Raw genomic sequence first — 15,200 nt, forward strand, 5'->3', positions numbered from 1 at the left:
GATCCGCGTGGGGGAGGGGAGACGGATGCGATAGGCGAGGCGAAGAGCATGGCGTTCCAGGATCTGAAGGGATTTGTAAAAGGTAGGGGGAGCGGAGATCCAGGCAGTGTGGGCGTAGCAAAGGATAGGCCGAATGAGGGATTTATAGGTATGGAGGATGGTAGAGGGGTCCAGACCCCAAGTTCGGCCGGAGAGGAGTTTGAGGAGACAGAGGCGGGAGCGTGCCTTGGCTTGGATCGTCTGGAGGTGGGGGGTTCAGGAGAGGCAACGGTCAAGGGTGACACCAAGGTACTTAAGGGTGGGGGTGAGGGCGATAGGACGGCCGTAGATGGTGATGTAGAAATCGAGGAGGCGGAAGGAAGGAGTGGTTTTGCCTACTATGATCGCCTGGGATTTGGCAGGATTGACCTTAAGCAACCACAGGTTGCACCAAGCGGTGAACCGGTCAAGATGGGATTGGAGAAGGTGTTGGGAGCGCTGCAGGGTGGGGGCAAGCGCAAGGAAGGCAGTATCATCGGCGTACTGGAGAATTTCTCTCTCTCATTACAGTTCCTTTTATACAAGATTGTCATGCGCAGTCACTGACGTTTTGCTGTCCTGCGCCGTCTGTCGGACGTTTTGTGAACTTTGTTTTTGTTTTCTTGGTTCTAATAAAACCTCATGTCATTCCAAGCATGTGTGTCAATTTTTACCTCTCTATCTACATTATTCCGTGGTTTATTAAGTTTGCAAATTTATACTGAGTTTTTGATCATCCCGTATAGACAGCTGAATGTTAAAATGTACAGTATTTAGTACATGAACTCAAAGGCAAAGTTTTATTCGACAACAGCAGACATGATAACTTTTTGCTTATGTAAGAGCATAGAAATAACGTTTTAGCTGAGTGGTTATGTGCTTGCCTTCCATGCAAGCGGGCACGTATTCGATTTCCGGCCTGGCTGCAATATTTTCTTCGCTCATGGACTGGGTGTTGTGTGGTCCTCATCATCATTTGATCCTCATCACTGGCGCGCAAGTCGCCCAATGTGGTGTCGACTGAAATAAGACTTGTACTTGGCGGCTGAACTTCCCCGGATGGGGCCTCCTGGCCAACAATGCCACTCGCTCATTTCATTTTTTTAGTATAAAAAGAAGCAGTGCTTACACGCCACGTATAAAATCAATATTAATCGAAGAAGCTTTAGTCACACTTTTAAAGTAGAATGCGTGGGAAGCAAGCCACTACGGGCTGCTCGCATATGTCGAGCTGGAGGTAGCATCAGACTGAGGCGCCCGCCTTAACAACTGCGGCTGGTGAACATTGCACTGAGAATGCCATCTAGTTAGTAGCTGCAAGTACAATCTGGCTTTTTAACATTCAAATAAGGCAATATTTTGTTTAACAGCGGCAGATATAGTAACATTTTGCCAACACCAGGACTTAGAAATACCGTTTAAACTACGAAAACATCATTATAGAAAATAAAAAAAGGGCTGAACGACACAGCCTGTAGAAAACGATATAACATGAAATACATCCAATAAACCGTTTAATAATCGAAATAGTATGAGCTGACTTAGATGGAAAAAACATTTCGCTAACTGCGAGAGGAAACCCGAAATTAAATGACAAGTAACGACTGTATATCGTTGAAGAAATTTTTATTACGCTACTGCAGTTGCTAATTGCGAATGAGGCTATAATTTCGAGAAAGATGTTTAAAAATTTCCAATTCTTGAAGACTATCTAACCTACGCCCTTTCTTCTCGGTGTGCAAAATGATGATATCGTGAATAGCCTTAGGCGCGTGACCAGTAATCAGAAAGCGGTCGGCAAAAGACGAATTTTGTGTGTTACTGCCATTTATTCTTAAAAGATGTTCTTTATATCTCGTTGTAAAGGCACGTAATCACATATAAAGGCATGTAATCACATGTCAGTTCTAGTGTAATATATTTGTCCAATGAATACCCGTTTAGCATCTGCATTTCTTCTTGGTGTAGCAGGTTTAAGGGCCAGTAGTGTATTTTGCTGTTCGATCGCGACGTTTGTTATACTTGAAGAGTATCTGATATCCTGAGCTTCGATTATTCGATGTAAGATTTATGCAGTGTGAGCAGTCTTTTTACCGGTGATTTCGCATCTTTGAAGGGTCTGCTTTTCGACCATTAGGAAGTCTTTGCAATTATGAAGCCACTTAGCTGTCCTTATCTGAAATAGTTTTCGCCATTCTGTTCCTGATGATTTTGATGTGCTGTTCTGTGTTCCGATTTGTGAGGAAGACTGCCCTTGTCTGGTGTCGATCTACGCTGGTATGAATATTCCACATTGATGAACGAATTGGAAGAGACCATGTCATTTACCTGGTCGAAACATAAGTAAAGTGATAGCTTATTTCGGCATACCTTGTTCACCATTACTCAGAGATTGGAAATGTGTCATTTTTTTGGCGTGGTAAAATGGAACGTTGTTGGTTGCTCATTCTTAATTGAGTGGAAGCTGCCAGCTAACATCCCAAAGATGTTGGGGCTCACATGCGGTTCCCCTTCAAATGTCTTGGCTCTAACTTGTCTAGGGGTTGAACCGGACGTGTCGCATTACACACCCTTTGGTTAAATTGTCTGGCTGATGGCGAGTTAGCGAAATACAAAGTTAATATTATGAAACGTCCCCTTAGAAAATTTACTGACTTACTGTGCTGATAAATCTCTTACATTATTTGATTTTCAAACAGCTGAGCAAAACTGAACGTATCCAGACATTTCGCTCTTTATTTGATTTTCAAACAGCTGAGCAAAACTGAACGTATCCAGACATTTCGCTCTTTACCTATTCTGATCAACACTAAACTGACACACAATATTATTTAGCGCAACGCAATCTGACTTTCAATAATCCCTACAAAAGAATGGCCCTGACTAACATTAACCTATACCTTTCATAAATCACTTACCTCACAAAAATCTTCGTTACTCGAACTACTGCAACACAGCGAGCGCCACTACTGCCAGCTAAATAAAAGATTCAAACTTCTGAAGGCACTAGCTACTGATAGGCATTGTTAGCAAATGAAAGATTTTGATAGAGAACAAACAATGTATTTACCTTAATAGTGTTCAAAAGTCATAATACGAGGGGCGTTCAGAAAGTAAGCTCCGATCGTTCGCGAAATGGAAACGACTATGAAAATCCGATAAAGCTTTGCACAGATGTGTTGGGTAGTGTCTCTAGTATAACCCCAGTTAGCATCACGTCGCTCTTCTCATTTCTGAGCTCGCAGTGAGTGCGTAAAGATGTCTAGAAAATAGTGTCTGCCGCCAAGTACGAGGGCCTGGTGAGAAATTTCGCCTGAAGCTATGCAGCTAAAATTATATAACTGTCGTGCTGTTTCTTCTTCAAGACAATTCTCAGCCGCATTCTGCAGGGGCAATGAAGATGCTCCTGCATCGTTTTCAAATGGAAATGTTAGATTACCCACAATACAGTCCGCAATTGTCTCCCCCTGAGTTTCATCTCTGGTCACATGAACCGCTGTCTTTGAAGACAACATTTTGACACAGACAACGAGGTGTAGGCCAGCGTGGAGAATTGGCGGAAAGCACTGGAGGCTGCCTTCTATGATGAGGCTATTGAAAAGTTGGTACAACGCTATGACAAAAGTCCAAGTCAGAACGGCGACTACGTAGAGAAGTAGCTGAAAGGTGTATCTAATTGTTACAAGTAAAACATTTCTGTTGTTCACTGTGGTTTCAATTTGGCAATCAATCGGAGCTTACTTTCTGAACAGGCCTCGTATATATAGCAGTTCATGACATCCATTCTTACAAATGTACTGTTTCTGATGGACACACGTCCAGATCATCCGCTCTCAAAAATCCGCCATCTCCCTTCCCCACATCCACCACTGCTGGCGGCTCACCTCCAACTGCCCAACAATACAATAGCCAACAACAATGCAAACCAGCCACAGACTGCACACAGCACAGCCAGTGATTTTCATACAGAGCGCTACGTGGCGTTACCAATAAAAAAACCTATACAGTCTACTTACAATATACCATATAGTGACAGTAATAATAATGTTGGGAACTAAATTAACGACCCATAAATGATATAGGCCACACAGTTGCGATTTTGTTAGAATAATGTTTATTCAGAAAGCAAACTATAGCGAAAGTGGTCTTATTTAGAGTTACTGTTGCACTCGAGCGCATATACATTTGACACAGTTTGATCATTCACAATTTCATCGTGAAAAGTTAGAGTTCACACCAGGAGCGCGATATCACACAACGCGAAACTTTCTTAAGTCGTTTCACCTCCTAGCTACCTAAAGGCCAACTGTCCGCTTTCACGTCTCAGTCCGAACTATACCCTTTGGTGTCTCCAGCCGAACTGTCCCTTTCGCGTCTGCAACCACAATGTCTCTCTGCCCGTCCCCGGCCGCGTTTCCGGCGTGCCGAGCATCGTCGCTCGACTGACTAACGCAGTTCCCTTTCCTGAAGCCGTCCATCTGATTGGCTACAGCTTATTCTACATTTTAACATATTTAAATAATCAAAGCTTGACCACTTCCACGTTCTAAATAAAGTAACAATATTATCCATTACATAATAAAAGTTAAATTCTTTTACATAAAACCAATACAATTTCCTTCTTAACTTCTAGTGTCACGGCCAGTAGCCATGCACCAATATGCTTTCTGATAAATAAATAAAGAACAAAAGTAAGTATTACGCACTAAACTTTACAACAAATATTCTATTACCTAATGATTCAATAAGGTGTCATGCTGTCATCGTTCAATGTGTTTTGTGTGGAGGAAATGATGATCTGATGCTTCACTGAAAATACTGATAATTTAAATTTACTATATGTTTTAAACAAATAAAGTTGCACAATGGATATTCACAACGTTTGTTCAAATGGCTCAAATGGCTCTGAGCACCATGGGACATAACTGCTGAGGTCATCAGTCCCCTAGAACGTAGAACTACTTAAACCTAACTAACCTAAGGACATCACACACATCCGTGCCCGAGGCAGGATTCGAACCTGCGACCGTAGCGGTCGCGCGGTTCCAGACTGTAGCGCCTAGATCCACTCGGCCACCCAGCCGGCACAACGTTTGTCATTTTAATGATGCGCTTCTATATGAAATATCGTTCGTTGAAATCGACCAAAGCGTTCAGGTTTTATCATTCAGGTCTTCGTTACAAAACTTGTTAATTTCACTTTGACAGTAAGTCGTAAACTATTATCGATGTGATAAATATTCAAGTTTTATTGGGATCACCATGAAAATTTATGGAGAATGGCAGATTAAAATTACTGTGAGTTGATTCCCTGCACTACTACAGAAGTAAATAGTTTTCATAAGTGTTTCCCTTTATGGCCGATCTTAAGTCCGCCATATTTAACACTGCTACGTCTCCTTGGCCACAAAAGCCTTCTACTGGGTTTGTCTATGACGTAGGTTCTCGTCTGTCTCACTCACACATTAATGCACTTAGGCCTCAATAGACACCTGTGAGTTTCCCCAGCTCGTGGTGAATCTGCGCTCTTTGTGGCATCGGGTCCTGGACGACAGGGCTCGTTTCACAATTCCTGAAGGCTGACTCTTTCGGCCTTATATTTAAATGAGAGCGCAATGCTCATTAACTCACAAAGCTGATTATAGCGACGTATGTTATCTTTTCAGTTCGCTACGGTCGCAGGTTCGAATCCTGCCTCGGGCATGGATGTGTGTGATGTCCTTAGGTTAGTTAGGTTTAAGTAGTTATAAGTTCTAGGGGACTGATGACCGCAGCAGTTGAGTCCCATAGTGCTCAGAGCCATTTGAATTTTTCAGTTCGTCGTGCCGCAGATTATTAAATAAATGAACTTGTTATTGCTTCCTGCTGTTCTGATGAGCCATGTGGGCTTGTAAGCACGTTAATTGTGTTTGGAAATTATATACCGGCTTATTAACTAGTTTCTTCCAGAATTATTTCTATATTAAACTATATCATTCTTCGTTACTTATGCACATAATAGTTCCACGTTTCACGGCCTTCATTTTTTTCCATATCTTATACTCACCACAAATATATTAATATTTGGCTTGTCGGAAACCACATAAAGAGTTGAATCACAAAACATTAAGTAACCATCAAGTATAGTTACTAATCAGTAACTCTTCTGTGTGCCCCATCATGTGACAAGTGTAGATAAAGATAGGTCGGCGAATGCCGTTTCGGCGGCCAGTACGGAATGATCTCGCACATTTCTGTGATGTTAAGCAGAAATTATTGTTTGTATTTGAAGTGATTGATTACAAAATGAAGAAACATCCTCAGTCCCACAGCAGGCGGTATAATCAGAAAGCCAACACTTGTTCAGTCTTGGCGTTACTCTCTTGAAGAATCATAACTTAGTGCTGAACAGTCAAATGATAGCTAGGCTACGTCAATTTTTAGTTGCGCTAGATTATGTGAGTGTGTGTGAGAGAGAGGGAGAGTGTGTGTGTTTGTGTGTGTGAGTGAGTGTGTGACTATTTCGATTAAACACACTGGTCTGATTGCTTTCCATATTGTTTCCTGGCGCATAAGACTTATATTGTTGTTTAGCATTCAGCAGTTAACTATCACTACCTATCACTATTTATGGAAAAGCACTCCGTCTTCAGGCCAATAATAGCCTACCGGGACCATCCGACCTCCGCGTCATCCTCAGAGGAGGATGCGGATAGGAGGGGCGTGGGGTCAGCACAACACTCTCCCGGTCGTTGTGATGGTATTCTTGACCGAAGCCGCTACTATTCGGTCGAGTAGCTCCTCAATTGTGCACCCCGAAAAATGGCAACAGCGCATGGCCGCCTGGATGGTCACCCATCCAAGTGCCGACCACGCCCAACAGCGCTTAACTTCGGTGATCTCACGGGAACTGGTGTATCCACTGCGGCAAGGCCGTTGCCACACTATTTATGGAAGTAGTTCATTATTTTTTAACAGACATATACAGCTTACACACTGCTGAAAAAAGTCATCCAAGAAAAAAACCAAGCAGTACTGAAAACATTGAGGGCGTAGAGGAAAGTCAGCATTACTGTTTTCGGCAGCTTGTAGCGTGAGTGAATGGAGCAAATTTGCTACCAAGCAAGACACACAACGCTTACCGTCGAAACTTGCGCTGTTGTGCAGATGATTTAAGCGCAATACAGACACAAAGATAAATGGGGCACGAACTCAATCAAAAAACCCTCTAACAAGCCACCGGAGACAACTGCTCCCTCGTATCAAAATTCCCAGAAAATATTCGTGTACTACACACGAAATTTTGTAGGTGGACTTCGGATTTGCCCTGTATATGAGCAAATGGGTCCGCAGCTGGTGGTCTTGCGGTAGCGTTCTCGCTTCCCACGCACGGGGTCCCGGGTTCGATTCCCGGCAGTGTCAGGGACATCATGCATCCCCATTACGGTCGGAGGAAGACAATGGCAAACCACCTCCACAAGGACTTTGTCTAGTACGGCGGTGAGGGTCTCTCGCATCGTCCCCTACGCTCCTCGGACTGTGGGACATCATCATCATAAGTAAATGATGTTATTATGCAAGATATTTTCGCTGAACAAAAAGTATTTCAGAGTTGTTTATCTCCACCGGCGTCATATTTTTGTTTCGCTTTGTATTTATTATTTTTTGCCAGTTCGTGCTACTAACCTCTTTGACCTAATTATGGATGTGCTGGTGAAAGATGTGAAGAAGGAAGCGCCGTGGAATATGATGTTTGCGGGTGATGTGGTTCTTTGTGAGCAGAGCATCGACAGACTTGAGGAAAAGCTGGAGGATTGGAGGAAGGCATTAGAAGAAAGAGGGATGAAAATTAGCAGGATCAAGTCAAAATATGTAGCACTGAAGGATGTGCAGATGAGGTCTTGCAAGATCCAGCACGATGAGCTGAAATCGGTCTGCAAATTTAAATACCTGGGGTCGGACATACAGAGGGACGGAGGACTGCAAAGCGAGATACAACACCGAATAAATTGCGGTTGGAACAACTGGAGGAAAATGAGTGGAGTGTTGTGTGACAAGAAGGTGAGCACTGGGTTGAAAGGGAAAGTGTACAAGTAGGTGGTAAGGCCTGCTATGATATACGGGGCAGAGACATGGCCAATCACAGTAGCCCAGGAAAGGAAGATGGAAGTGGCGGAAATGAGGATGCTGAGGTGAATGTGTGCGGTAACAAGAAAGGATAGGATTAGAAATGAATTTGTTAGAGGAGCTGTGAAAGTGGGACCCATGGGGAAAAAGATACTAGAGAGAAGACTAAGGCGGTACGGACACTTACAGAGAAAAGGGGAAGAGTATATCGGAAACAGAGTTGAAGACATAAAGATTGAAGGAGAGAGAAGGAGAGAAAGGCGGAAGATGAGGCAGAAGGATAAGATATTGGGGGACCTAAGGGAGAGAGGATGGAAGAAGGAAGAGGCAATGGATAAAGTACTATGGAGGAGAAGGAACCAGAAGAGCAACGCCGACCCTTCGTGACGTGGGACAAGGCGGCGATAAAGAAGAAGATGAAGAAAGAAGTTCGTACTACTTAATTACGAACAGCTTACTTGCAGCTTCTCTAGCACCTTATATCTTACATAATGATAATGTGGACTGTACACGCCACGGTAGGGAGAGAAATACGTCTATACTACTGTCGCACGTCCCGCTGCTGTTTATATGCGGGAGGAGTAACCGCCAGCAGCTCCATTACCCAGGCGCGAGTGTTGCCGCCGAGGGGCGCCACACAACCGGTGCTCTTGTGCCAATGTGTTTGCGCGTGCGGGGGTGTGTAGTCATGGCGACGGCTGCCGCCCACCCTCGTATCTTAATGGCCCTCTTTGTCGCCACTCCGCCAGATTTTAATTACGCCCCGCAATTGGTCGCAATCAGGGGGCCACTTATCTAGCCTCTCTGAACAGGGAGGGGACCCCTCATTAAATTTCAACTACGTAAATGGTTTGTCGCAGGAGGAGGGGAAGCGAGAAGTTTGCTGGCGTCGGCCGCAGGAGTGGAAGAGAAAGGGGTGTGAGGGCGAAATTGTCTCCATTGGTGGAGCCATTTAATGGGGCTCGTTGTCGCGAGAGGGGCAGTGGGGGAGAAAATGGCAAAGCGAACCGAATATTGTTTCATTGTTCGCCTGTGAAATTCAGCTCGGTGCAAGCGTCTAGTTCAGACATTCTCTGGCTTGCCTCTCCTGCCCCTTCTGCAGCCTTCTCTTATGGTCTCGCCTTCCTGCAACATGCTATCTGTGTTCCGAACCCTCAGTATTTCGATGCTACAGCCAACATTCCCGGCCTTTCCTATTGGTGACTGAAAATATTCGCTATCGACCGGGCTGAGAAAGAATACGGGGAAGAATCGAGCGGTGTGTGAACAGAGCATCATTTCGTGACGAAAAATACATCGCACTTGGTCGTCTAATGGTAAAACACGTGTCTGGAAAATGAAAGGTAGCGGGACTGCATCCTGGCCGGGATACGTAAATTTTTCATTCTGTCCTTAACGTTGTCTTTATATTGTCCTTCTCCATTTTCTGTTTACACAAGGTAGCGGCGTGTTACGTTTGTAATCATGGATGACAACATTTATAAGTCGTGACGTCGCGTATATTTCGCACACTCGTAGTAGCGGCGAAAATATACTTTATCAATCATCAATGTTGCTACCCAGGTGAATAATTCTGAGTAAAGGTAACTAGTTTAGGTTGTACCAATTTATTTATGTTGTCAACACACACAGCTGTCTCAAAAATACGCGTGGTTTGTTTAAAACTACAATAGTTAACGCCCGATAAATAAATATTTTTGCAGAGACAGAAACGATATAATAATCTACGTAGCTGCACTACTAGTCTCCATGTTACGTAAATTCTTTGTCAAATACTCACCTTATGTACGGTTAATTACGATATGGATAGTACTTACGGCAAGAAAAAAATATTTTTACCAGTCAGCGATTTACTCATAAGCAAGCCTGAGACTCATATTATTAATTATTATCTCTGGGTTCATAGTGTATATTTAATAAAAACTTTTCTGGAAAAAGCATTTTCTTTCCCTGAAGCAAAATATTGAATATACCTTTTGCTATTATCTTGTGGGTGAAGCCCGAAAATAATGTGATTAATTACATTTCATATAATGGCTGCCGATCCGCCATTACGATAAAAGAATGGCGGATGCCCAACGATGATATTTGAATTCTAGCAATAATTAATTATTCGACTTACTTATATTCACATGGAGGGAGATGTATGAAATGAGATTAAAAGGAGATATACTGTTTATACATATATTGTGAAAAAACACGTACAATTAACAAAATCGTGCGTTCAGAAGCCACCTCGTATAAAGCGTCTAACAGGCCAGAGAGCAGATACCAGGGTGATCATTTTATTCGTCCAAGTCTTCATCCCACAAATATATAGAAATTCAGTGACATGGTATAGTCGAAGTCTACGTGATTCTTAGCGTTTGTTACACATAAATATATTTATTATTAATAATTTTTATGTTCAAACAAGTACAGTGGTAAAGTTTTCTCGTTCCAAAATAAATTTCATCATTGATAGCACATTCAAATACATAGACACGCATGTTTTTATTCGTTATTAACACAGTTCACTTGTGGTTATCGTAACATTTTACTTCGGTTTTTTAGAAGGCTTTTCAGGAGAACGTACATCTTCTGCTTTCAATGAAGTGAAGTTCAGCCATGAATGACGGGTGGTTCGGATACCACGATAAACTGTAGATCTACTTTCCCGTTTAGGATTACTGAGATATGCTAGTGACGTGCAAACCGCCGAAGCGACGTCCGAGTGAAAGATTTGCACCACACCGCTGAACCACAAGAAATTACTGTTATACCGTTATACCCATAAATAACACGAAATATGTAGAACAGCTCAAATCTGTGGAAGGGAAGGAATGGAAGACTGAATTGTCTGGGAAAATGTAGTGCATCTGTTAAAAAGACAGCATACCTACTTCTCTTATTTATAAAATAACACTTTTTCCGCGTCAGTCACGTTTATTTTCCAGTACTTGTTAGTACCACGCGTTTTGGTTGCATGGCCGCGTGGGATTAGCCTAGCGGTCTAGGCGCTGCAGTCATGGACTGTGCGGCTGGTTCCGGCGGAGGTTCGAGTCCTCCCTCGGGCATGGGTGTGTGTATGTTTGTCCTTAGGATAATTTAGGTTAAGTAGTGTGTAAGCTTAGGAACTGATGACCATAGCAGTTAAGTCCCATAAGATTTCACACACGTTTGAACATTTTTGCCAAACTGTTATTTATACAGCACTTATTACAGATTTCTTGGAAGTGCGAACAGGCTTTATGCTTGGTGTGCCAGGAGGTTCATGTTTCGGAATATCTCACTGGCACATCTACATCTACATGACTACTCTGCATCTCACACTTAAGTGCCTGGCAGAGGCTTTATAAAAAGAGTTTCACGCTTTTTGTCGACTCTCTAACAGCTCGCTGGCGAATTGAACTCTTAATTTTTTCTGTGCGAGTTCTGATTTCTCGTATTTTATTACGATAACCATTTCTCCCTGTGTAGGTAAGTGTCAACAAAATACTTTCGCATTCGGAGGAGAAAGTTAGTGATTGTAATTTCGTAAAAGATCTTATCGGAACGAAAAACGCCTTTGTCTCGAAAATTTTTACCCCGTCTAGCGTATCATATCCGTGACATCTTCTCCCCTATTTCGCATGAACACAAAATGAGCTGCCATTCTTTGAACTTTATTGAAGTCCTCCGTCAGTGCTGTCTGCCAAGGATCCCGTACCACACAGCAGTAGTCTAGCAGAGAACGGGACAAATGTAGTTTAGACACGCTCTGTAGTTGATTTCCTGCATTTTCTAAGTGTTCTGCCAATAAAAACCAGTATTTGATTCGCCTTCCCCAAAGCGTTATCTGTATTATCGTTCCAATTTAAGTTAATTGTAATCGTTATCCCTAATATTTAGTTGAATTTCAGCATTTAGATTTATGCGATTTGCCATTTAATCGAAATACAATGGATTCCATTTTGTACTCATGTGCATGACCTCATACTTCTCATTGCCAGAGTCACATTTGTATCGTCACATTTAACAACCACTTTTCGTACCATCTTGCGTACGTCATTTTGCAATTGCTTTTTATCTTCAGATGACTTAACTAGATGATAAATGACAAAATCATCTGGAGACAGCCTAAGATAGCTTTTCAGAATGTCTTCTAAATGGCAGAGGGCTTATAAAACTTCTTTGGGGAACGCCAGATGTCACTTCTGTCTTACTGGATGACTTTCCGTCACTTATTACGAACTATAATACTTTTGACAGGAAGTCAAGAATCCAGTTGCACAACTGACACGATCATAGGCGCGCAATTTCATTATAAACCGCTTGCGAGAAATGTATTGAAAAGCCTTCCGGAAATATAGAAATATGGCTTCAATCTGAGATCCCCTGTCGACAACACTCATTACTTCATGAGAATAAAATGTTCTGCAAAAAATTTTTTTCACTTCACACGAATCTGTAATTAACAAGTCCTGTGAAGGTAGAAGTAGGCAGCTGATGGTGTCTGCATTCTGCCGAAACGCTTCGTGCTAATAAATACTCGGAAATAAACGTGACTGAAGCTGAAACGATCTATTTTGTATAGTTACTAATGCAATGGCACACTTCAACCAACGCCATACAAGATGAACGGATTTAAGTTTCTATGATGATTATTTCTGGAGTGTCTCTCGGACGTTTGAGGTCTATGGCCTTAGTACAGTTCATACGAATATGCATTGTGCAGCAGAGATGGTATTCGGGAATTTTTGGATAAAGATGTCGTCGCTCTCGCGAAACCATGTTGATTAAAATTAAGTAACTGGTACACAGAGCCAAATGTGTAACAATTCTGCAGTCTCCTTCACATACTTTGGGTGTGGAACATGGGAGCAATGTATGAAACATCAGGAAATTCGAATAGGAGAAACATCGTAAGTGTTACGAAGCAGAATTGTAGTTCGACAGTCTCTGTGGGAGACGAGGCTTTGCTTGTTATACTATTCAGATTGTACATATTTGAGTGAACTTCTTAAACAGAACAGACGCCACTCAGATATGTACATTTCTGTAAGATCGCTCCTTGACGTCTGATTCAATTCGGATTCACTAGTATCGTTCGTACTCCTACGGGAATGAATAATTTGCCAGTATGGCGTTAATGGACGAGGAACGCTGCATTGCATCGTTCGCTAAGTTGGAATTTGAGGCGGTCAGGAACCGTGTCCGCATGGCCGAAGGGGTTAAGACAACTACTCATGTGTAGCGGAAAATCCGGGTTCGAGTTCCGGCCCAGCACAAATTTTCAACTTTCGCCAATTCCCTGTCCGGCTGAAAGTCACGAGTTCCCACCAATCCTTTTTCTTCCTTTTCCATTCTCTGTTTCATATAAAAGTTATTCATATTAGTTTGAACTTCAGTACTTAATAGTTAACGATAAACATTGTTCCCGTGCAACCCGTGCACATATCCCATGGTATTAAAACACCGCTTCTGGTATACGGGTAGGCGAACCTGCTCTGCATCGAATCAGTCTCGTGGATTAACGTCGAGGGTTGGCGAGGCTGTCCGCTTCGATGTGGTTTTTAGGCGGTTTTCCTACATCCACCTAGGTGAATACTGGGCTGCTACCAATATTGCAACTTAGATATTTGGTACGCAAACGTTTAGTAAAAGCTTTAATACTTTAACGTAAGATTTACTCTGGTCACAGACAGATGGGGTGCAGAGATTCCGTTCCGGAGGACAGAGGTGGCGTCACGAAGTGCATCCCGACATCACCTAACAATAACATTGACTCAGCCCACACAACAATGCCGACCCCGTACAACGGGAAACAGGCAAAGAAGAAGAAGAAGAAGATTGTTTCCATGACGATCCGTGAAAATGCCGTACACACTTGCTGGCTTTCCACTACTCCCGCAGTGTACACGGCGCTTTGGTTCACCATCGCCATCGTAATCCTCGTTGCAGTATGCAGGTCGTCTCTCCGATCATAACAAAGTCCAGGTGCCACTGCTCCTCTGATTTTTCCCATGCTCAACGGAATTCTGAGCGTTATTGTCATCGTGGCTTGTTCGAACGAAATTGATGAAGAATATACGTAGTTTGTACCAGATCTCCTGCGTTCAAAAATTATTTTCCATGCCAAGCCCCATTAATAGTTTGTGTGGTTTGATGCAGCTTTTAAAGCTAGTGTATCTTGTGTAAATCGCTTCATCTATGCATTACTACTGCAGTCTATATCAATTTAATAAAATCTTCTCGGTTTACAAGCCTCGTCATTTCGAATAAAACACTTCAGCTTCCGACAGCTGTCTCCGCCATTGTCATCAGGAGTTGACTGTCGGGGCTGGCACGGTGTTCTGTTTATATAGATGTAATGGTAGCGTCTGGAATCTTCTTGTAGGGACGCGCAGTTTCAAACGTGGCGTCGGCTACTCGTGCCGTGTGACGTCACTAGGTCCCGCGGCGGGACGGAGCAGCTAAGGGCTGGCCAACTTGCCCTCCACGCATACTCCACTCCGTCTATCTCTGGAAGGTTCCATGTGCTCCATTACGTCTATAAAAGCAGAACACCGTGCCAGCCCCGGCAGTCAGTGATTTCAACTCCTGATGACGATGGTGGAGACAGCTGTCGGAAGGTCAAGTGTTTTATTGGAAGTGACGAGACCTGTAAACAGAGAAGATTTTGTTGAAGCATGCCGCCGCGAAAGACTCCGTGGACGTGTATCAGTTGAAGCCCGCTGTTGTGAAATACGTTGGCAAATTATTAGGACTAAGTTATATGTCTGTCTGATCTGTAACCCCATAGAACAAATTTCCGCGAAGTGGTATGTATTTTATTCCACTTCTACAAAAAGAAAGTGTTCGTTAACTTATCCCCCAACAAAATATGGACAACTAAAGGTAGACCTTAATCAATGCATTGCCATTCAAACACACAGTTACACACCGTAAAAATTAACGGAGTTCATTAAGAGTTAAGACTTTAGGCTTTGTTGCAGCATAAATGAGTGTCACACCACCTGTGAACATGTAATGGTGGACTTAAAAATAAACTCAACGATAATGGCACTTTTGCAGAGGAAAAACTAATTCGAGTAGAAAAAAAGAAGTCTGTTTTC

At 42.8% G+C, this 15,200-nt stretch overlaps 1 pseudogene; it reads right to left on the minus strand.

The window, feature by feature from the left end:
- Positions 1 to 6,820: 6,820 nt before the first annotated feature.
- On the minus strand, positions 6,821 to 6,938 carry LOC126253752 (5S ribosomal RNA; annotated as a pseudogene).
- Positions 6,939 to 15,200: the final 8,262 nt, after the last annotated feature.

Source organism: Schistocerca nitens, chromosome 4, assembly GCF_023898315.1.
Source record: "Schistocerca nitens isolate TAMUIC-IGC-003100 chromosome 4, iqSchNite1.1, whole genome shotgun sequence".
Taxonomy (NCBI): domain Eukaryota; kingdom Metazoa; phylum Arthropoda; class Insecta; order Orthoptera; family Acrididae; genus Schistocerca; species Schistocerca nitens.